At 42.2% G+C, this 22,409-nt stretch overlaps 1 protein-coding gene and 1 pseudogene across 1 annotated transcript in view; one reads left to right on the top strand and one right to left on the bottom strand.

Moving 5' to 3' along the window:
* LOC141567351 (butyrophilin-like protein 9) overlaps positions 1-22,409 on the bottom strand; it is a 365,947-nt gene that overhangs the window by 115,968 nt on the left and 227,570 nt on the right. The window lies entirely within an intron of this gene.
* LOC109439881 (butyrophilin-like protein 3) lies at positions 359-18,937 on the top strand (annotated as a pseudogene).

Raw genomic sequence — 22,409 nt, 5'->3', positions numbered from 1 at the left:
AGGAAATGTTCATCTCACATGCGCTTGGTTATTCCTTGTGGAATGGCACCTATTTGCCTGCACAACCTGCTACCCTCAACTGGGAAAACCTATTTTTTAGGACCAGATTCGCACCACCCATAAAGTGCTACCTGCCAGATTGGACCTTAAGATAACCCTGCATCTGACACTCCCATGCCACCCACAGAGGGCACAGTCTAGACCCAGGACAAACCCCTCCCAGTGTGCCCCACCCCCCTTCTCTATCATTGCTTCCTTGGTCTGAGATAGATGTTTATGGCCGGCCAATAAATGCAGTGATTCAAAGTGCAGAGTCCCATCTCCCATAACACACAGGGCCATGTCTGTGTCAGGTGACTCTAAGAAGAACGGTGCAGCTTGCCATCAGCTCAAGCTCTCTCTCTTCATGGCTCCTCACACCAGAAGCTGGTCTGAGCCCTCTTCTCTCTAATTAGTCCATCCTCCTGTCCCTGCTGTTGTCTGTTTCCATAGCGTGAGATCGGCCTGCAGACACATCCATGGCCCTTGGAGCCCAAGTGCTCACTTTGCTTCTCAGTCTCCTGGGGCTGGGCTCAGGTAAGCCTCAGGCTGGACTCTCTCTGTGTCTCTACTTATTGGTTAACATTTTCAGTTCTTTAGCTACATGATCGCAGAACAATGAGGTGGGGCATCTTTCTTGTTTGCGTTTCCCCGACTTCTGCCCCAGGCTGACATCTGTCAATGTCAGGGGCTGTGGGGATCAGGGGGCAACGGGAAGGTCTCGGGCACTGTGCCGACAGTGACAACAGCCCAGAACTCATGGCAAAGAGTGCTGAAGAGGGGCCTGGGAGTGGGGAGGGGACACACCAAGGATGTGAAGGAGAATAAATTAAATGTTTGTTCCAGGTGGGCTGTGAAGTTTATACAGGGGTCTCTAGGAGAGCACCAGGTTCTGACATGGGTGCCGGGGTAGAAGGAGACACTTATTAGGACGTTTGGGGGAAAGATAATGGTCCAGCTGAGGACATGCTGAGTGGGAAACACCTGTGGTATGTGACCTGAGGGTGGGGGAAGGTGTCCTGATCTTCAAGTGAAGACTAACTTGTAACCTGGCATAGTCTGAGAAGAAGTCCACTCTTCTTTCTTCCTCTAGTTATGATTGATACAAAGGCTGGTGTGTAGGATGTTGAGTAACTGAATGAAGTACAAAGAGGAAGCTGGAGGCTGGAGTAGACCCCTGTCTCTGGACAGGCTGTGTCCTCCTGTACAAGGTCCAGTCTTCACAGGTTCAACCTGCCACTCATCTACCGTGTCTGTTGTGTAATCATGGAACAGAAGAGAGAAATAAGGGCAATCAAATCATGCTCCATGTTTTCATAGCAAAACCCGTATGTCTTGTTCCCAGGACATCCTCTCACTGAAGTTCATTCTCATCCATTTTCTGATGAGTTCCTCTGCTGCTCTGTTTCCTGGAGAGGCAGCAGGTGTCATGGAAATGACCTTAGAGGCAGCAAATCTTTATTTTAAACCTTCATTTCCTCTGCTTGTGAACTTTGTGGCTCATGAGTCCCCCAGGTGTCCGTGTGCTCCTAGTGACAGGAGATGGCCTCACACCCAGATCAGGGTGCTGTGGAGATCACATGAGCTCATGTACATAGATCAGAGCACAGAGTTTCATTAGCTCAGGGCCTGTGTCAGTGACAGGCAGTTTTTCCTCCCTGGTCCCCGGGGGGAACAAGGAGCAAAGAGTGGAAGGAGCTGCTGTATGCAAGTGAAATGACAGCAGCAGTAAGTGCTGGCCAGAGGAACAGAGACTCCCCAGGAAAAGGTTCCCTCAGCTCGAGAGCCCCCCACAGCCCTGAGGGCACAACAGCAGCAGCCCAGCTGACTTAGGCTGAGCCCCCAAAACAAACCAGGGACGAAGGCCTGTGTGGAGATGGGCGGGCAGGAGGTGATTCTGGAAGCAAAAGTAGGGAGTAGAGATAGTGAAGGCAGAAGGGAGGGAAACCAAAAGAGGGTGTGCCAATGAGCTGGTAACTGACATGGAAACACCTTCTGAGGGGGCCACACAGATGGCAACCCTGAATCATTCCAACATCTACTGCCTCCTGCCCCCCACTGGGGATGTGTATCCCCACCACTGTTCAATTCTCAGCACTTCTGGGCTGCCCTGCACCAGACTGAGCAGGTTCCAAAGGGCAGAGAAAGCCCTCAGTGGGGAGCAGAGGCCAGGCTCCTGGGTGGGGCTGTCACAGTTCAGGGACATGCCCAGCCCACTGCAGGAGGACTCAGGGTGGGGTGAGGGGCGGCACTTAGTGTCTGCTATGGTAGGTCAATGGCTGAACAGACATGTTGCTGCAAAGTCACATTTTATGTCATGAGAATATCCTTTAAAATGCATCAGTGAAATAGTTTTCAGAAAGATTTATAAAACACATTTAAAGTAAGAAATAATGGGTGTTAAAATAAAAATATCACTTACTTGAAAATTAGTGATCACTTTGTGAATCTCCAAGTGCTGATAAGGAAATTTACACTGTGACCCCCTTTTCTCTGGTGATATACACACCCCACCACACCCGTGTGTGCTCATATTAGAAATGCATGCATGTGAATTAATCAAGACATGTTCCGATTCAGAGCGGTGTGTTCAAGAAGATAAAGGGAGTGAGCCTCCATAGTTTGTGATCTCTGTGAAGAAGAAATCTTATCATTACAAATGACTAGTGTGATTTACAGCAGGAAAATTACTGACGTGATCATTAGCAAGTGAGCAAGTAGCAGAGAAAAAGGTGCTCATCATACATAATGGAACCGCTCTTTGTGGAGTCCGTACTCTGAGCCGAACACTGTGCTGGGCATGGGGGTGGGGGGTGCTGTGCTGAGCAAACAGACAGCCCTTGTCCCCACAGAGCTGATAGTCATGCAGGGGAGACTCAAGGAGAACAAATACACATTTCAAACAAGATGATGAAGAAAGTTTCAAAATGAAGATGAGGGCATAGCTGCACCCAGAGAATAGGAACAAACTAAAGGTAAAACCTGCTGGTAAAGCTGAATGAAGCCCCATTCACCCCAACATTACAAAGTAGAGAAAAGAAATTGTTACACAAGTATGCAAGCATTCTCCATGGAAATGATAGTCAGCATGAATTCACAAGAGAGCAAATCTATAAAGTAAAAACTGCAAAATCTTTCTCACAGTGTCATATATTCCTCTCAGAATTTGGCAGAACAAGTAGATAAAAAAAATAAGGAAGCACAAATAAAGGTTTAACCTGTTGACAAAGACTTTTTTTACTGTACTCATGAAACTTTTACAAGACATAACCATGTGCTTGAGAAGACACACTGCCCCAAACTGGAGATTTTATTAGTAAAACTCTCCACTTGGAAAATGAGTCCTCTTTAGTTTTTGGCAAGAAGATGAAAAGGGGCTGTTGTGAGTGTGTGGTGATGCAGACGGGCAGAGACAAAAGAATGTGGGTATAGATTCTCCTCCAGTCAGAGGGTCTGCGTTTGGAACGTGCTCTCATGCCCCTGATTAACTTACTTAGTCTCTCTGATACATTGTGTTTCCACCTTGGAAATTGGAGTATCAATAACATACGCCATTCGGGATGTTTGTGATACAGAATGAAGCAAGGGATGTGGAAGTGCTCTGTCAAGTGTAAGGGATGTGCAGAGGCAGGTCACTGGGTTTGGAAAGGAGGTAACGATGGATGTCGCACCCCTGGGCACACGCTGGCCATGAGTGGGACACACTGACAGGGTCTTTGCTCAGTTATCTCTTGTGCTTCCTTCCACAGGCCAGTGGCAGGTGATAGGACCAGACAAGCCCGTCCAGGTCGTGGTCGGGGAGGACGCTGTGTTCTCATGCTTCCTCTCTCCTAAGACAAGTGCGGAGGCCATGGAAGTGCGGTTCTTCAGAGATGAGCTCCATGCTGTGGTGCATCTCTACAGAGAAGGGAAAGACCAATACCATATGCAGATACCAGCCTATCGAGGGAGAACTGAGCTGCTGAAGGACTCCATAGCGGAAGGGCATGTCTCCCTGAGGCTGAAGAAGGTCACTCTCTCAGACACTGGTCTCTATGGATGTGGGTTCATCTCCCAGAATAATGACCAGGAGGCCACATGGGAGCTGCAGGTGTCGGGTCAGTTGCTTATTTCAGGAAACTCATAACTTAGTTCTCTGGTAGAACCATCCAGGACTTTTTGAGCTATTGGTTGATTGAGGAATTTTAAAAATATCTTAGGTCATTTAGTTAGCAGATTTGATCTTACCCCGTTTATTTATTCTGCCTCATGTGTATAGTTCTACGTTATTTTATGTGTATGTTTATGGAAGCAGCATGACATCAGCATCAAGGAGTAGACCTAGCCCATGACCGCTGAGATCTCGCTCTGCTCCCTCTTTGTAGTCACCTTGGCCCTCCTTACCCACCGCCTCCCCTGACTCTCCTCCTTACTCCATTATTACAACCCTCCTTACTCCCCAAGCCCTGGCAACCATTTATATCTTCTCCATTTCCATAATTTTGTCATTTCCACAATACTACATAAATACAGTTATATAGTGTGTGACCTTTGAGATTGGCTTTTCACTTAACATCAGGCCTGTATCAATAGTTTGTTCCCTTTTATTGCTGAGCAGTATTCCATGGTATGGATGTACCTGGATTGTTTAGCCTTTCACCCATTGAAGGACATGGGGTTGTTTCTAGTTTTTGCTTTTACAGATAAGGCTCTAATTTAGAACATTTATGTATAGGTCTTTGTATAGGTAAAAGTTTTTATTTCTTTAGGGTAAATGCTCAGGAGTGCCATTGCTGGGTTGTATGGTAAGAGTATGCTGAGGGTTTTGGTTTTTTTTTTCCCTTCATTTTTTGAGCAGTTCTTAGTGTGCTGAAAAATTGACCTATTTATTCCTTCCCACTAAACCTCTGGGAACCAGTGATCTTTTTTCCCCCTTAAATATCTAATTTTATTTTTCTGTCTGCAAATGTAATTCAAGTTTAAAAGCACAAAGTAGACAATAGAAATCAGCTGTATTTCTGACTAATATTGTACATATACAGGTATTATATATAAAAGTAGTAGCACTGTATATTCTGCTTTGTTTTTTCTTAAGCTAAACACAGTAAGAATTGTTCTTCTATAATAGAATTTTTATAATTGCATGGTATTCCATTATGGATGTTCACTAGTTAACCAATTATCTATATTTAGACATTTAAGTTGTTCCTAAGGTTTTTCCTATTAGAAACAATGGCAAGAAAAATATCCATGTCACTAAAACTTTACAAACATATATGATTATGTCCTTACAATAAATTCCTAAAAGTTGAACTGCTTGGCTAAAGGGCATATACATTTTAAGGGTTTTTAATATGTATTACCAGATTATTGTCTTAAAAGATTATATTGGCATCAGCTGGTAACGAGGGTATAAATGTTCCCCCTTCCTTAGAAACAGACAAGATTTTTGCTTACTTGCTTCGTTTTCTTTTTTTTCCACTTTTTTTTATTAGTTTTAGGTGCACAAAACAATGTAATAGTTAGACATTTGTCATTTATAGCCCTCACACTGTGTCATCCCCCCTTCCTCCATCCACTATCCCACTGACATCACACACAGCCATTACATTTCCGTTGTGTCTATTCCTAATGCTGTGCTCTGCTTCTTGTAAGTATACACATATATATGTGTTTATATATATACATATGTTTATATATATATGTTTATATATATAAATATATACATGTTTATACATATATGTTTATATATATATATATATATATATATATATATACTCACTCAACTCAACTCCAAAAAGCAAACAACCCAATTAAAAAATGGGCAGAGGACATGAAAAGACATTTTTCTAAAAAGGACATACAAATATATATATATATATATATATATATATATATATATATATATATATATATATATATATGTTTATATATATATATAAATATATACATATATATGTATATATAAACTTGTAGTTGACATTCTTTATTGTTCAGCTTCAGCTTCAGGTGTACAATGCAGTGATCAGGCATCTACATCTTCCCTGAGGTGTTCTCCCTAACGAGACAAGTGTCCATCAGATACCCTACAAAATCTTTACAACATTATTGATTATGTTCCCCAAATCTACCTTCGTAACCCTGTGGCAATCTTGTGGTTACTGACTGTGCTTTCTAATCCCCTCACCTTCCCCCTTATCCCCATCCCCCACATCTAGCAACCCTCAGTTTTTCTTCTATGTTTCTGAGACTGTTTCTGATTAGTTCATTCATTTATTCTTTTCTTTAGATTCCACATATAAGTGAGATCATATGGTATTTGTCTTTCTCTGTCTGACCAATTTCACTTAACATAATGTTCTCTAGGTTCATCCATGTTGTTGCAAAAGGTAAGATATCATTCTTCTTTATGGCTGCGTAATACTCCATTGTATAAATGTACCACAGTTTCTTAATCCAGTCATTTACCAATGGGGATTTCGGTTGTATCCATGTCTTGGCTATTGTGTATTGTGCTGCAATAAACATAGGGGTGGGTAAATTTTTTTGAATTAGAGTTTTGGATTTCTCTGGATAGATACCTAGGAGTGGAATTGTTGGGTCATAAGGTAGTTCCATTTTCAGATTTTTGAGATACCTCCATACTGTTTTCCATAGTGGCTACACCAATCTGCAATCCCACCAACAGTGCACAAGCGTTCCCTTTTCTCCACATCATCGCCGGCAATTGCTGTTTGTTGATTTATTGATGATAGCCATTTTGAATGGGGTTAAGTGGTATTTAATTGTGGTTTTTATTTTCATTTCTCTGATGGTTAGTGAGGTTGGGCATTTTTTTATATGTCTGTTTGCCATTTGTATGTCCTTTTTAGAAAAATGTCTTTTCATATCCTCTGCCCATTTTTTAATTGGGTTGTTTGCTTTTTGGAGTTGAGTTGAGTGAGTTTTTCATAAACTTGGGATATTAACCCCTTATCGGATATATCATTGGCAAATACCTTTTCCCATTCAGTAGGATCCCTTTTTGTTTTATTGATGATTTCCTTTGCTGTGAAAACACTTTTCAGTTTGATATAATCCCACATGTTTATTTTTCCTCTTACTTACCTTGCCCGAGGGGATATATCAGTAAAAATCTTACTCCAGGTAATGTCTATAAAGTTCCTTCCTCTGTTTTCTTCTAGGAATTTTATGGTTTCAGACCTTACATTTAAGTCTTTAAGCCATTTTGAATTTATTTTTGTATATGGTGTAAGGAGGTGGTCCAGTTTCATTTTTTGGCCTGTGTCTGTCCAGGTTTCCCAGCACCATTTATTGAATAGATTGTCTTTACCCCAATGTAAATTCTTGCTTCCATTGTCAGAGATTAAATGACCATGTAGGCATGGATTTATTTCTAGGCTGTCTATTGTGTTCCATTGATCTATGTGTCTGTTTTGATGCCAGTACCATGCTGTTTTGATTACTGTAGCCTTGTAGTATAATTTGATGTCAGGTATCATGATACCTCCCACTTTGTCCTTATTTCTCAAGATTGCCGAGGCTATCCGGAGTCCTTTATGGTCCATATAAATTTTAAGGTTATGTGTTGTATTTCTGTAAACAACATCCTTGGTAGTTTGACAAGAATTGCGTTGAATATGCATATGGCCTTAGGTAGTATCGACATTTTAACTATATTAATTCTTCCTATCCATGAGCATGGTATGTGTTTCCATCTATTTGTATCTTCTTTCATTTCTTTCTTCAGAGTCTTATAATTTTCTGAGTACAGATCTTTAACTTCGGTTAAAATTATTCCCAGGTATTTTATAGTCTTTGAAGCAATTGTAAATGGGATTGTTTACTTTTTATTTTTTTTAATTTTTATTAAATTTATTGGGGTGACAATTGTTAGTAAAACTACATAGGTTTCAGGTGTACAATTCTGTGTTACATCATCTGTAAATCCCATTGTGTGTTCATCACCCAGAATCAGTTCTCCTTTCATCACCATATATTTGATCCCGTTACCTTCATCTCCCACCCCCACCCCCACCCCCACCCTCCCTTACCCTCTGACAAGCACCAAACCATTGTCTGTGTCTATGAGTTTCTGTTTCTCATTTGTTTGTTTTGTTCTTTTGTTGCTTTTGGTTTATATACCACATATCAGTGAAATCACATGGTTCTCTGCTTTTTCTGTCTGACTTATTTCACTCAGCATTACACTCTCAAGATCCATCCATGTTGTCCCAAATGTTCCTATATCATCTTTTTTTACCGCCGAATAGTATTCCATTCTGTATATATACCACAACTTCTTCATCCATTCATCTATCGAAGGACATTTTGGTTGTTTCAATGTCTTGGCCACCATAAACAAAGCTGCAATGAACATTGGAGCACACGTGTCTTTATCTCTAAATGTTTTCAGATTTTTTGGGTAGATAGCCAGGAGCGGGATTGCTGGGTCATATGGCAATTCTATTCGTAATTTTTTGAGGAACCTCCACACTGCATTCCATAACGGCTGCACCAGTCTGCATTCCCACCAACAGTGTATGAGGGTTCCCTTTTCTCCACAGCCTCTCCAACATTTGTTACTATTTGTCTTGTTGATGATTGCCATTCTGACTGGGGTGAGGTGATATCTCATTGTGGTTTTGATTTGCATTTCTCTGATGATTAGTGATGTTGAGCATTTTTTCATATGTCTATTTGCCATTTGTATGTCCTCATTGGAGAAATGTCTCTTCAAATCCTCTGCCCATTTTTCAATTGGGTTGTTTGTTTTTTTGTTGTTGAGTTGCATGAGTTCCTTGTATATTCTGGATACTAGCCCCTTATCGGAGGCACTGTTTGCAAAAATCTTCTCCCATTCAGTTGGTGGCCTCTTTATTTTGTCGATGGTTTCTTTTGCTGTGCAGAAGCTTTTAAGTTTCATATAGTCCCATTCGTTTATCTTAGCTTTTACTTCCATTGCCTTTGGAGTCAAATTCATAAAATGTTCTTTGAACCCAAGATCCATAAGTTTAGTACCTATGTTTTCTTCTATGCAGTTTATTGTGTCAGGTCTTATGCTTAAGTCTTTGATCCATTTTGAATTAACTTTGGTACATGGTGACAAATAGCAGTCCAGTTTCATTCTTTTGCACGTGGCTATCCAATTCTCCCAGCACCATTTATTGAAGAGGCTGTCTTTGCTCCATTGTATGTTTTTAGTTTCTTTGTCAAAAATTATCTGTCCATATTTATGTGGTTTTATTTCTGGGTTCTCAATTCTATTCCATTGGTTTATATGTCTGTTTTTCTGCCAATACCATGCTGTTTTGATTACTGTAGCCCTGTAGTGCAAGCCAAAGTCAGGAAGTGTGATACCTCCATTATTGTTCTTTTTTCTGAAGATTGCTTTGGCTATTCTGGGTCTTTTGTGGTTCCAAACAAATCTGATGATTTTTTGTTCTATTTCTTTAAAATATGCCCTTGGGATTTTGATGGGGATTGCATTGAATCTGTATATTGCTTTGGGTAATATGGCCATTTTAACTATGTTGATTCTTCCAATCCATGAGCACGGAATGTCTTTCCATTTCTTTGTGTCTTCTTCAATTTCTTTCAAAACATCTTATAGTTTTCAGCATATAGGTCTTTCACATCCTTGGTTAAGTTTAGTTCTAGGTATTTTATTCTTTTTGTTACAAATGCAAAAGGAATTTGTATTTCTTTTTCTGAGATTTCATTGTTAGTATATAGGAAGGCAATGGACTTTTGTGCGTTGATTTTATAGCCAGCAACTTTACTGTATTCGTTGATTGTTTCTAATAACTTTTTGGTGGAGTCTTTAGGGTTTTCTATATATAGCATCATGTCATCTGCAAAGAGTGATAATTTAACTTCTTCATTCCCAATTTGGATGCCTTTTATTTCTCTCTCTGGCCTGATTGCTCTGGCAAGGACTTCCAACACTATGTTGAAAAGCAGAGGTGATAGGGGACAGCCCTGTCGTGTTCCTGAACGTATAGCAAAGGGCTTCAGTTTTTCTCCATTAATTATGAGATTAGCAGAGGGCTTGTCATATATGGCCTTTATTATGTTAAGGTATTTTCCTTCTATACCTAATTTATTAAGTGTTTCAATCATAAATGGATGTTGTATCTTGTCAAATGCTTTTTCTGCATCAATTGATACAATCATATGATTTTTGTCCTTTATTTTGTTTATGTGATGTATCACATTGATGGATTTGCGGATGTTGAACCATCTTTGTGCCCCGGGGATGAACCCCACTTGGTCGTGATGAATAATCTTTTTAATGCATTGTTGTATTCTATTTGCTAGAATTTTATTTAGGAGTTTTTCATCTATATTCATCAGAGATATTGGTCAAACTGATGTTTCTTTACATGTAGTTCATCCTTTCTTGCTGGTTGCTTTCTTCATGACTTTTTTCTTCATCTTTAGTTTTCAGAAATTTAATTTTTATCTATGTAAGTGTGAATTTCTTTGGGTTTCTCCTATTTTGTATTTGCTCAGTTTCTTGAAACTGTTGTTTTATGGTTTTCCCTAAACTTGGGACTTGCTCAGCCATCATTTTGTCAAATACATTTTCATTCTGCCTATCCCTCTCCTCCCTTTCTGGGACTCTGATGGTACAAATGTTTGCTACTTGTGAAGGTCCCAAAGGTCTCCCTGGGGGGCGGGGGAGGGCATTCCTATAAAAAAATACTATTTTATTTCCGTTGTTTGAATTTGGTAAATTCTCTTTATCCCTATGTTCACTGGTTCTATATTCTGTCATTTCGATTCTAGTATTGAGCCCATTACGTAAGTGTTTTTATTTGTTATTGTATTTTTCAGTTATATAATTTCCCGTTGGTTCTTTTTAAAAATAAATTCTATGTTTTGGTGAGATATTCTGTTTTTCATTGTTTTCAAGAGAAATTGTAATCATTTGTTGAAGCAGTTTTTGATAGCTATTGGAAAGTCATGTCAGATAATGCCAATCTAATTTATCTCAGTGTTGGCATGAGTCAATTGTCTATTATCATTTAAAATAGCATCTTCCATTTCTTCCTATGTTGAGTAACTTTTAATCAAAACTTGGACATTTTGGCTATTATGTTATGAGTCCCTGAATCCTATTAGAAGCTTCAATTTCAGTAAGCAATCACTTTGTTTAACTTTGTCACTCAGGACCCTGGTCTACTGTTGTCAGTTGAGCTTCCATGTCTGCTTTCTGCACCATGGTATCTACCTGACCTTCTGTCTGGCATGCTTCTCCTTCTTCCTCACTTGTCCACCTAGAAACTCCCATTTATCTGACAAAGGGTGTACAAATGTCAGCTCCCGGAAGGTGTGACCTCCCATGACAGTTAATCACTATCTCCTTGAACTTCTTCCTTAACCATACTTCCTTCCATATTTGCTCTTTTCACAATGAAATGTAAAAAGTTTTCCCCATCTTTATTCAGTGAGTTCTGAGAGTCTGGTTCCTGGTGAAAATCCTACTGATTTTTAAGATCTGACCATAGGCAATTACAAAGCCTTTACTTGACAGGCCTCAAAAAAAAAGCTGCCCACCTCACACTAGCCTTGGTGCACAGCCAATGCCTTCAGTACCTTGAGGAGCAGTAGTCAACCACTCTCATGCCCCTGCCTGCTCATGCTCTTACACGTATTTGCATTCCTAGCCCAGGTGACTTCATTCTCAGGTCTCTGTCTGAGGCCTGGGGCAGAGTCTTCTTCAGGTGCCACTATGAAGACCTCCTCATCAGGAAGAGGAGGGGGAAAGCTTGAAAACCTTTTTCCCAACTCTGACTCAGTACCCTGTAATTTTCCACAACTAGCCCTTCGCCTCGCCCACTTCCCAACAGTCCATGAAACTATTGAAGTTCAGTGCACTCTCAAGAGTGACACAAGAGTGAAGTTTTGTTCAGTGCACTCTCAAGAGTGACACAACCCCCTCCTCTGCACAGATACACTTGACCTTAGACTAGCATGCCAATTCATGGGGAAATGAACGAGTGAGGAGTCATCATGTGAATATACTAGGATAGTTAATGATAAAGGCTTCACTGCTATTTGATTTGGCCTGTGTTGCTTTAATTAGCCGATCTAACAGCTGGCAGTTGAGGTCTCTCTTTCCCAGCTGAGCTCCTGAAAAGTTCCTCAATAGAAGGAGCTCTGTATTATTCATATCATATCTAGTGTTTAGGATTATTCAGGTATACAGCAGTTGTTAAGTGCATGTTAACTGAAGAAAGACCATTGGAAGGGCTTCCAGCAGTGTTATTAGTGTGTATGTGTCTGTGAGGGAAAATGAGGGAGAAATGAGGGAGAGAGGGAGTGTGGGATGTGCCTATTTCTGTAAGCTTCAGGATCGTGCCTCAGAATTTCTGTGGCCTTGGAGCATGATCTTTGCTTTTGTCCCTTCCCTGTTTTCTCCCCAGGGTTGGGCTCAGCTCCTCTGGTTTCTATCATGGGATATGTCGATGGAGGCATCCAGCTACTCTGCAATTCCTCAGGCTGGTTTCACCAGCCCACAGTGAAGTGGAAAAGCCCACAAGGACATGATTTGCCCTCAGACTCCAAGGTGAATGCAGACAGACAGGATCTGTTTGATGTGGAGACTTCCCTTATAGTCCAAGAAAATGCTGGGAGTGTATCATGTTCTATCCAGTACTCTGACCAGAGCCGAGAGGTGGAATCCAGGGTATGGATAAGAGGTGAGTGGGGAGGTGGGGAATGGGGAAGGCGTGCATGTGAGTGGGGGAGGGGTGCCTGTTCCTGTAGTCCAGAGAGAGAATAGGAGTCTCTATCTCAAGGTTGTTGTGTAGTATTGACCATTTTTAATGATTAGTTTTGAAAGTCAAAGGTCTATGAAATATAAAGATAATAGCATAACATTTTATTAGGTAGAAACAATTGTTTACAACTGCAGAAGAGTAGAATAAAATATTTCCTTCATCACATGATCATCTTTGTGGAGCAACCCACCAAAATCAACACACACAAAATTTAAGAAAGGTAATTTAAGGAATGAGGAAAAAAAAATTTGCTCATTTAAAAAAAAAACAACACTTTCAAATAAATACTAAAACATTATGAAAGAGAATAAAACAAAAGATAGATAATTTCAGGAAGGATTTAAAAATAATAGGATAATTAATGTAAGCCAAATATGTCAGTAATTACAATCAATGTAAAAGAAGTTAATTTGTGAGTTAAGGGGGGTGGGGGGTGGGATGAGGGTAACAGGGATCAAATATATGGTGATGGAAGGTGACTGACTTTGGGTGGTGAACACACAATGGGATTTATAGATGATGTAATACAGAATTGTACACCTGAAATCTATGTAATTTTACTAACAATTGTCACCCCAATAAATTTAAAAAAAACACAAAAAAAAACCAAAGACAAAGCCTGTCGGACTGGATTTTTAAAAATCTCAGCGGTTGCAATTCTTAAAGAAAATTGTACTACATATGAGCTGCTCACTGAACCATTTTAAACGTAGAAAATGTTAACCAAAGGAGTACCATTATAGATATATTAGAGTTAAGGGGGAAAAGCATTATTAGGATAGTTATTTCAGAAACATAAAAAGTTTATTCAATATTTATAAAAAATTATATATATATATATATGCAATTTATAGTATATCTCAACACATATAAAGCAAATATCAATAGAAATATAAGAACTGACTGAAATATTGTGTTCTAAAATTGGTTAAATAAGTAGACATAATTAGTAAAATTATAGAATATTTGCTATACAAATTAACAGTGCTGCTCTAATAGAAATTCTTAGAACGCTTCACACACAAAATCATTATTTTGAAGCACACATGGAATATTTACAAACTTTCACAGGTACGTGCACAAATTTGAAATTGACTTGTCTAGCTGTCAGAAAACTCTACTGCAGTTTCCAATAGCATTACACTGAATATATAGATCAATTCTGGAATAAATGATATCTCTAAAATATTGCCTCTTGTTACCAGAAACAAGATTCACCACTCTGCTTATTTTAACTCTTCTTAGTGTCTTTCAATAAGATTTTCTATATCTAAGAAAATGTTTGCAAACTCTTATGAAGATATATAAAATAGAAGTGACATTGCATGTAATAGTGTGTGAAGGAATGTCCATCCATACAAATGATGCCGGCACAGTTGTTATCCATTTAGAAAAAAATAAAATTGAACTTCTACCTCATTTTATATACAATTTAAAATTCAGATAGAGCAAGAACTAGGGAAAAGTACAATGTTTTAACATTTGGAAGATATGATAGAAAACTGTATTTTCAATCTTGGGTCTGAGATGATCCCTTAAAAGAGACTCAAACTGCTTTTACTGTTCAGTGATCACTGAAGGGTCTGTGGAACTGTTTTGCAGAGGAGATTTTCCAGTCCAGAACCTGGCGCCTGATACACATTTTACTGGGAGTATTCCTCTTTCTCCCATGTGTTGGTGTCATTGGTCTGACAATTTACTTCTACAAATTGAAAGGTAAGAGACAGAGAGAAGCAGGGGCCCATGGCTTACACATGCATCTAGCAAGGCTGGGATCAGGGATGCTCCCACAGACCTCACGGGTCTGTTATTCCATCCTATATCTCCAGGGCTCCATCACCTGGGCCACAGCAACCACAGTCCTCGCCCCACTCCAGGCTGGCCAGAAATGGCTCCCTTAGGAAATGCCAGCCCCACCAGGCCCATCTTCCTCACAGAGGGCCCAGAATTAGGGGAATAATGATTTTCACTACTTGTAGGGCTGATGTAAATTTCTAACATCAACAAGACTCCAGTAAAAAAGTTTCAATGTGGGCCGGCCCAGTGGCTCAGGTGGTTAGAGCTCCATGCTCCTAACTCTGAAGGCTGCCAGTTCCCACATGGGCCAGTGGGCTCTCCAGCACAAGGTTGCCAGTTCAATTCCTCGAGTGATGGTGGGCTCCGCCCCCTGCAACTAAGATTGAACACAGCACCTTGAGCTGAACTGCCTCCCGGATGGCTCAGTTGGTTGGCGTGCATCCTCTCAACCACAAGGTTGCCTTAAGTTCAATTCCTCGAGTCCTGCAAGGGATGGTGGGCAGCGCCCCCTGTAACTAAGATTGAACATGGCACACCCTCCACAACTAAGATTGAAAGGACAACAACTTGACTTGGAAAAAAGGCCTGGAAGTACACACTCTTCCTCAATAAAGTCCTGTTCCCCTTCCCCAATAAAATCTTAAAAAAAAAAAAAAGTTTCAATGTACTTGAAAAGACTTCATAGCAGCAGAAATAGAAGTAAAGATAACAAGATAAAATAGTATTCAGTTTCAATAAGACATGTGACCCCAAGAACTAGTTTTTTCCTCCTTGGAGATGATACTGCCCTTTGAGAATGTGTGCCGTGATCCCCCCTTCACTTCAGCTTCTCTTGCATCTCACCTTCCCTTCTCCCTGATAACCTACATCTCCATGTCCACAGGACCCCACATGTCAGCCCCTCCCTTCAGCATAAACGTTCCTGATGTTTTTCTTAACCCCACATAGAGATAGTCATTACAAGGGTGTGGGGATGGGGGCAGAAAAGGAGAGTTCTAGAGCAGCCCCCATCATTTATCCGCACCTCATCCCCTTGAGCAATGAGCCAGGGCTGTGTTTGTACCGTACATACTGCTGTGTCCACCACTGAATATTCTGTTTCTGTTTCAGGGAAAATGTGGGCAGAACTGGGTAAGTGTCTTATCATGTTCTGAGCCTTCCCTACAGTTCTCCTGGGTCCCTCCTTTACCCCAGTTTGAACCACCTGGGAGGTCTGGGCTGCAGACTGGATGGGGACCATGGGCCAGCCAGTGAGGGCAGCTGGTTCAATCCTCCAACCATTGACTAATGAACGGATGCTCAGACAGGTAGATGGGTAGGATGGGCATTGGGATGCTGAAATCCCCTAAAACTGTCTGCACATTTTTCTTACTTGTACACTCTGTGGAGAGAGGAACCATAGATTTCATGAGTTCTCTGAGGGTGTGGACCCAGAAAGGGGAAGAGACCTCGGGGCATCTCCTTCAACCTTGTGCCTGGCTTAATACTTAGAGACAAGTATTCCAGGCTCCTAGCAGCCAAAAATATTCTGCTTTTTGTGTCATGAAAAGACAGGAAATGGGGTAAGAGTGTTGCAGAGCTTTCCTGTCATACTCTCCCCTAAACGCCTGGTCTGTGATTTCAGGCTCTACTGTGTTTTTTGTTTTCAGCCTGGAGAAGGAAGCATGGAGTAGCAGGTAAGAAAATCTATTCTCTCTATCCCCATTTATCTTTCCTTACAAGTCCCTAGTTTATAAATCTTGAGACCCTGAGGCCATAGGTTTCTGCAGAGACCCAGAAACTGCAGATGCTGGGGAAGGTACATTTGTAGAGAACCCCATGGCCTTCAGCAGATCTCTGGTGGACCCGTGACACCCACAAAGGTTAACCTCCTGGTCTCCTGTTTCCCTCCCTCCTGGTCTCCACCTGAGCACTGACCCTCCTGCTCTGTCTGCTTGTTTGCAGCACTGAGAGAGGCCCGGAAACATGCAGGTACCAATGCCTGAGGGGGTGACAGTAGGAGAGAGTCGCAGGTGGGTACGGGAGAGGGAGCCGAGCAGAGACCGCCAAGGGGGAAAAGGAATACTGACACACACTGGCCTGCAGATTATAAATCTGTGAGACCAGATTATAAATCTGTGAGACCTGGATCCACCCCTGGGGGCAGCTACTCCAGACTCACTTCTTGGCCCAGTACTAGGAGGAGAGAGGGTGGGGGCTGGGTCAGCCAGGATAGAGGTCAGAGGCTAACCTCCAGGGAATTGAGAGTACTGGTGACTAGCCAAGGGGATGGCCTGGGAGAGAAAGAGGAGAGGTTTGTCGGTTTTGAGGTGGCAGGAAGCTGGTTAAAGGACGTAATACAGGTCTCACAAAGTGTAATATTGGGCTCACAGTTGGGCATCTCCAGACATTGGTGAAGCCATAGGGCTTCACTTGAGATGAGGTAGGAGTAGGGATTAGTGTCTGATGGAAACTCTGGCTCTGGAACCTCACCTGATTCCAACCAAGCCAGTCTGCAGTGGGAGGGGGTGACCTCTGCATCCAGCCCAGTTCCATCCTCAGTGACTCATACTCTCTCTCCCCCACCACACCCCAGTGGAGGTGACTCTGGACCCAGAGACGGCTCACCCCCAGCTCTACATTTCTGATCTGAAAGCTGTGCACTATAGGAACATTCACCAGGAGGTGACCTACACGGACAAGAGATTTGCAAGGAAGTGTGTGGTGGCTTCTCAGGGATTCCAGGCAGGAAAACATTATTGGGAGGTGGATGTGGGACACAATGAAATGTGGTGTGTGGGAGTGTGCCGGGACAATGTGAACAGGAAGGTGGTAGGTAAAGCTTTGTCTCCTAAAAATGGGTACTGGTTGCTCAGACTAGATAAAGAATCTAGTTATTTCACACTTAACCCCCATAGAATCAACCTCTCTCCAAGAACACCCCCTACACGAGTGGGGGTCTTCCTAGACTACGAGGGTGGGACCATCTCCTTCCTCAATGTAAATGACCAGTCCTTCATTTACACCCTGACACATCAGTTTAAAGAGTTATTGAGGCCCTACATCCAGCATTATGGAAGTGATGACATGAATGTGACTCCCATAGTGATTTGCCCAGTGTCCCCGTGATCAGAGAAAGAAGCACCTTGTGACACAGACAACCTGGAGCCCGCCCCACAGGTGACCACACCCTTCCTGCCCAGAGGGAATCACATATCACACTTCCCTCAAGACACTGAGCTTCCTCTCAGGCCCCAGAGCCCTGCAGCAGACAGCAGCATGGCTTCCAGATGAGGCGGCTGGCCCATCCATGTGGGGTCAGGGGTCATGGCTGCCCTGAGGCACGGAGGGAAGAAGGCTGATAGTGCATTTGGGTTTGCACCAACTCTACAGCCAAAGGACCTTGACAAGTAACAAGCTTTCGGGCTCCTCACCTATAAAACAGAGACAGGAATTCCTACCTCAGTGTTGAGAGAAGACCAGAGACAGTGATTGTGAATCATGCTGCCTCTTGTTGATGGCCTGGCATCAGCGGACGATGTGTTCTTATATTAAACTTTTCCAACATGATCTTTATTTATTCCATATTAATTCAATTTTCTGTATTGCAAATCACCCATGGTGTAGTTATTCATCTTTCTGTGCCAAGCACAAAGAATTGATGAGGAGGAAGGATTTCCCAATTTATTCTATAAAGCCAACATGACCCTGATACCAAACCAAACAAAGATAATAGAATAATATAACAGAAAACTAGCAATTCTTATCCTTCTAGAACATAGATGCAGAAATTTAAATAAAATTTTAGCAAATTGAAATCGACAACAGATTGCAAGTATAATAATATATTACTGCCAATTGTGTCTCTCACAGTAATGAAGGATTGTTTTAATATTCAAACAACAAGCAGTGTAATTCACCACATTAAGAAACTAAAAGATAAAACCATATGATCATCTCAATAGAAGCAGCAAAAAAACGTTTGACATATTCAACTTAATTTACCAATAAATCTTTCAGCAAAGAATATGTAGAGATAGCTAGTAAACCCATGTAAAGATTCTCTACATCCTTAGTCAGTAAGAAAATGCAAATCAAAACCACAATGAGACAAATACCACCTATTAGAGTAAAATTTAAAAGACTGATCAGACCAAGTGTTGACAAGTCTGTGGAGGGACTGAAAGTCTCATACACAGCGGGTGGGGAAATAAAATGGTACAATAGCTTTGGGAAACAATTTGGCAGTTTCTGTAAATGTAAACAATCCCTAACCATGTGATTCTACCAGTTCATGCTTAGTATTTTGTCCAAGACAAAAGGAAATACATTCCTCTACTAATTTGTACACGAATGATCACTAATTTGTAGTAACCAAAAGTTGTAAGTGATCCAGATGCTATCAACGGAAAAATGAATGAACAGATTATGGTGTATCCATGCAATGATATACTACTACTCAGCAATAAAATAGACAGAGACACACACAACAAGGATGAATCAAAAATAATTATTCCAAGTGAAAGGAGCCGGGCGAAAAAAATATATAAAGGAGTGCATAATGTGTGACATCACTTATATAAAAGCCTAGAATATGCAAATGGATCCCCCCGACAGAAAGAACATCAGTGGTTGCTAGGAGGGGACACAGGATAGAAGGGATTACAAACGGGAACAAGGATGCTCTTAGGGTACAGAAATGCTCACTGTCTTCTTCGGGGTGATGGTTTCATGGGTAAACACACAAAACATAACAATTAAACACTTTACATATGTGCAGTTTATTTTATGTCAATTATGCCTCAATAGTCCCCTTTTTAAAAATAAATATGTCAACATCAACAGCAAAAGAGAAACATGATTCATCTTAGGGATAGTATGTCCTGAAAGACATCCTTCAGGTACCATCTTTAGTCTTTCCAAAAACATAATTTATTTTTAAATTGAGTGTAAAGTACATAACAAAGCGAAATGTGAAGTACAGTTTCCGTATATCCCTCTCAACCCGCAGCACACACAAACATGCCCAGCCTCCTCCAGCATCAACACCCCCACCAGACAGGTACGTTTGCTACAATTGATGAACCTGCATTGACACGTCATTATCACCCCAAGGCCATAGTTTACATTACTGTTCACTCTTGGTGTTATACATGCTATGGGTTTGGACAAATGAATAATGACATGTGTCCATCATTTTATTGCCATAGAGAATACATAGTTTCATTGCCCTAAAAATATCTTGGGCTCCGTTAATTCGTCCCTCTCACATTCCCTCTCCCTCCCAAACCCTGACAAACAAAAAACTTTTTACTGTCTTCCATAGTTTTATCTTTACCATAAATTCATATAATTGGAATCATACAATATGCAGCCTTCTCAAACTGGCTTCACTTACTTACCAATACTCACTTAAGGTTCCTCTATATCTTTTGTGACTTGACAGCTTATTTACTTTAATACTGAATAATATTTCTTTGTATGGTGTACCTTAGTTTGTTGATCCATTCATCTCTACAGGGACATCCTGCTTGTTTCCAAGATTTGGCAATCAGAAGCACTCTTGTGCAGGTTTTTGTATGAACGAAAGCTTTTAACCTATTTGGGCAAATATCTTCTAATGGAACAACCTCTTTTTTACGACTGGATTCCCACCACCCATACAGTTCTACCGTTTACATTGGACCTTAAGACATCCCTGCATCTGACGTTGCCATGCAACCCACGCAAGGCACAGTCTTGACCCAGGTCAAACCCCTCACAGTGGGCCCCAACCCCTTCTCTATCATTGCTTCCTTGTCTGAGATGGATGTTTATGGCCGGCCAATATGCAGTGATTCAAAGTGCAGAGTCCCGTGTCCCCTAACACACAGGGCCATGCCTATGTCAGGTGACTCTAAGAAGAATGGTGCAGCTTGCCATCAGCTCAAACTCTGCCTCTTCATGGCTTCTCACCCCAGAAGACAGACTGACCCCTCTTCTGTCTAATCAGTCCATCACCCATCCCTGCTGTTGTCTGTTTCCATAGTGTGACATCCGCCTGCAGACACATCCATGGTGTTTGGGACCCTCATGCTCACTTTGCTCCTCAGTCTCCTGGGGCTGGGCTCAGGTAAGCCTCCAGGCTGGACTCTCTCTGTTTCTCTACTTATTGGTTAACATTTTCAGTTCTTTAGCTACATGATCGCAGCACAACTGGGTGGGGCATCTTTCTTGTTTGCATTTCCCCAACTTCTGCCCCACGCTGACATCTATCAATGCAAGGGGCTGTGGGGATCAGGGGGCAACGGGAAGGTCTCAGGCACTGTGCCAACAGTGACAACAGCCCAGAACTCATGGCAAAGAGTGGTGAAGAGGGGCCTGGGAGTGGGGAGGGGACACACCAAGGATGTGAAGGAGAATAAATTAAATGTTTGCTCCAGGTGGGCTGTGGAGTTTAGGCAGGGGTCTCTAGGAGAGCACCAGGTTCTGACATGGGTTCCAGGGTAGAAGGAGACACTTATTAGGACGTTTGGGGAAAGATAATGGTCCAGCTGAGGACATGCTGAGTGGGAAACACCTGTGGTATGTGACCTGAGGGTGGGGGAAGGTGTCCAGATCTTCAAGTGAAGACTAGTTGTAACCTGGCATAGTCTGAGAAGAAGTTCACTCTTCTTTCTTCTTCTGGTTATGGTCAACACAAAGGCTGGTGTGTAGGATGTTGAGTAACTGAATAAAATATAGAAAGGAAGCTGGAGGCTGGAGTAGACCCCTGTCTCTGGACAGGTGGTGTCCAGCTCTACAAGGTCCAGTCTGCACAGGTTCATTCTGCCACTCATCTTTTATGTCTGCTGTGCAATCATGGAAAAGAAGAGAGAAATAGGGCAATCAAATCACGCTCCTTGTTTCCACAGCAAAATCCATATGTCTTGTTCCCAGGACAGCCTCTCACTGAATTTCATTCTCGTCCATTTTTGGAGGATTTCCTTTGACTGCTCTGCTTCCTGGAGAGGCAGCAGGTGTCATGGAAATGACCTCAGAGGCAGAAAGACTTTATTTTAAACCCTCATTTCCTCTGCTTATGAACTTTGTGGCTCATGACTCCCCAAGGTGTCCGTGTGCTCCTAGTGACAGGAGATGGCATCACACCCAGATCAGGCTGCTGTGGGGATCACATGAGCTCATGTACATAAGCGGAGCCCAGCGTTTCATTAGCTCAGGGCCTGTGTCAGCGACAGGCAGTTTTTCCTCACCGGTCCTCGGAGGGAACAGGAGCAAAGGGTGGAAGGAGCTGCTGTGGGCAAGGAAAATGACGGCAGCAGTAAGTGCTGGCCAGAGGAACAGAGACTCCCCAGGAAAAGGTTCCCTCAGCTCAAGAGGCCCCCACGGCCCTGAAGGCACAACAGCAGCAGCCAAACTGACCTAGGCTGAGCCCCCAAAGCAGACCAGGCACAAGGGTCTGAGTGCACGTGGGCTGGTGAGGAGGTGATTCTGGGAACAAAGGTAAGAGAGTAGAGAGAGTGAAGGCAGAAGGGAGGGAAACCAAAAGAGGGTGTGCCAATGAGCTGGTTACTGACATGGAAACACCTGAGCAGCCACCCAGATGGCAACCCTGAATCATCCCAACATCCACTGCCTATTGGGGACGTGTACCCTCACTACTGCTAAGTTCTCAGCACTTCTGGGCTGCCCTGCACCAGACTGAGCAGGTTCCAAAGTGCAGAGAAAGTCTTCAGCAGGGAGCAGAGGCCAGGCTCCTGGGTGGGGCTGTCAGAGGGCAGGGACATGCCCAGCCCACTGCGAGAGGACTGGAGGTGAGGTGAGGGGCGGCACTCAGTGCCTGCTAGG

This window comes from Rhinolophus sinicus, linkage group LG10 (assembly GCF_036562045.2).
Source record: "Rhinolophus sinicus isolate RSC01 linkage group LG10, ASM3656204v1, whole genome shotgun sequence".
Taxonomy (NCBI): domain Eukaryota; kingdom Metazoa; phylum Chordata; class Mammalia; order Chiroptera; family Rhinolophidae; genus Rhinolophus; species Rhinolophus sinicus.
Note: the sequence above shows the minus strand (reverse complement) of the source record. Positions and strands in the feature narration are given on the sequence as shown.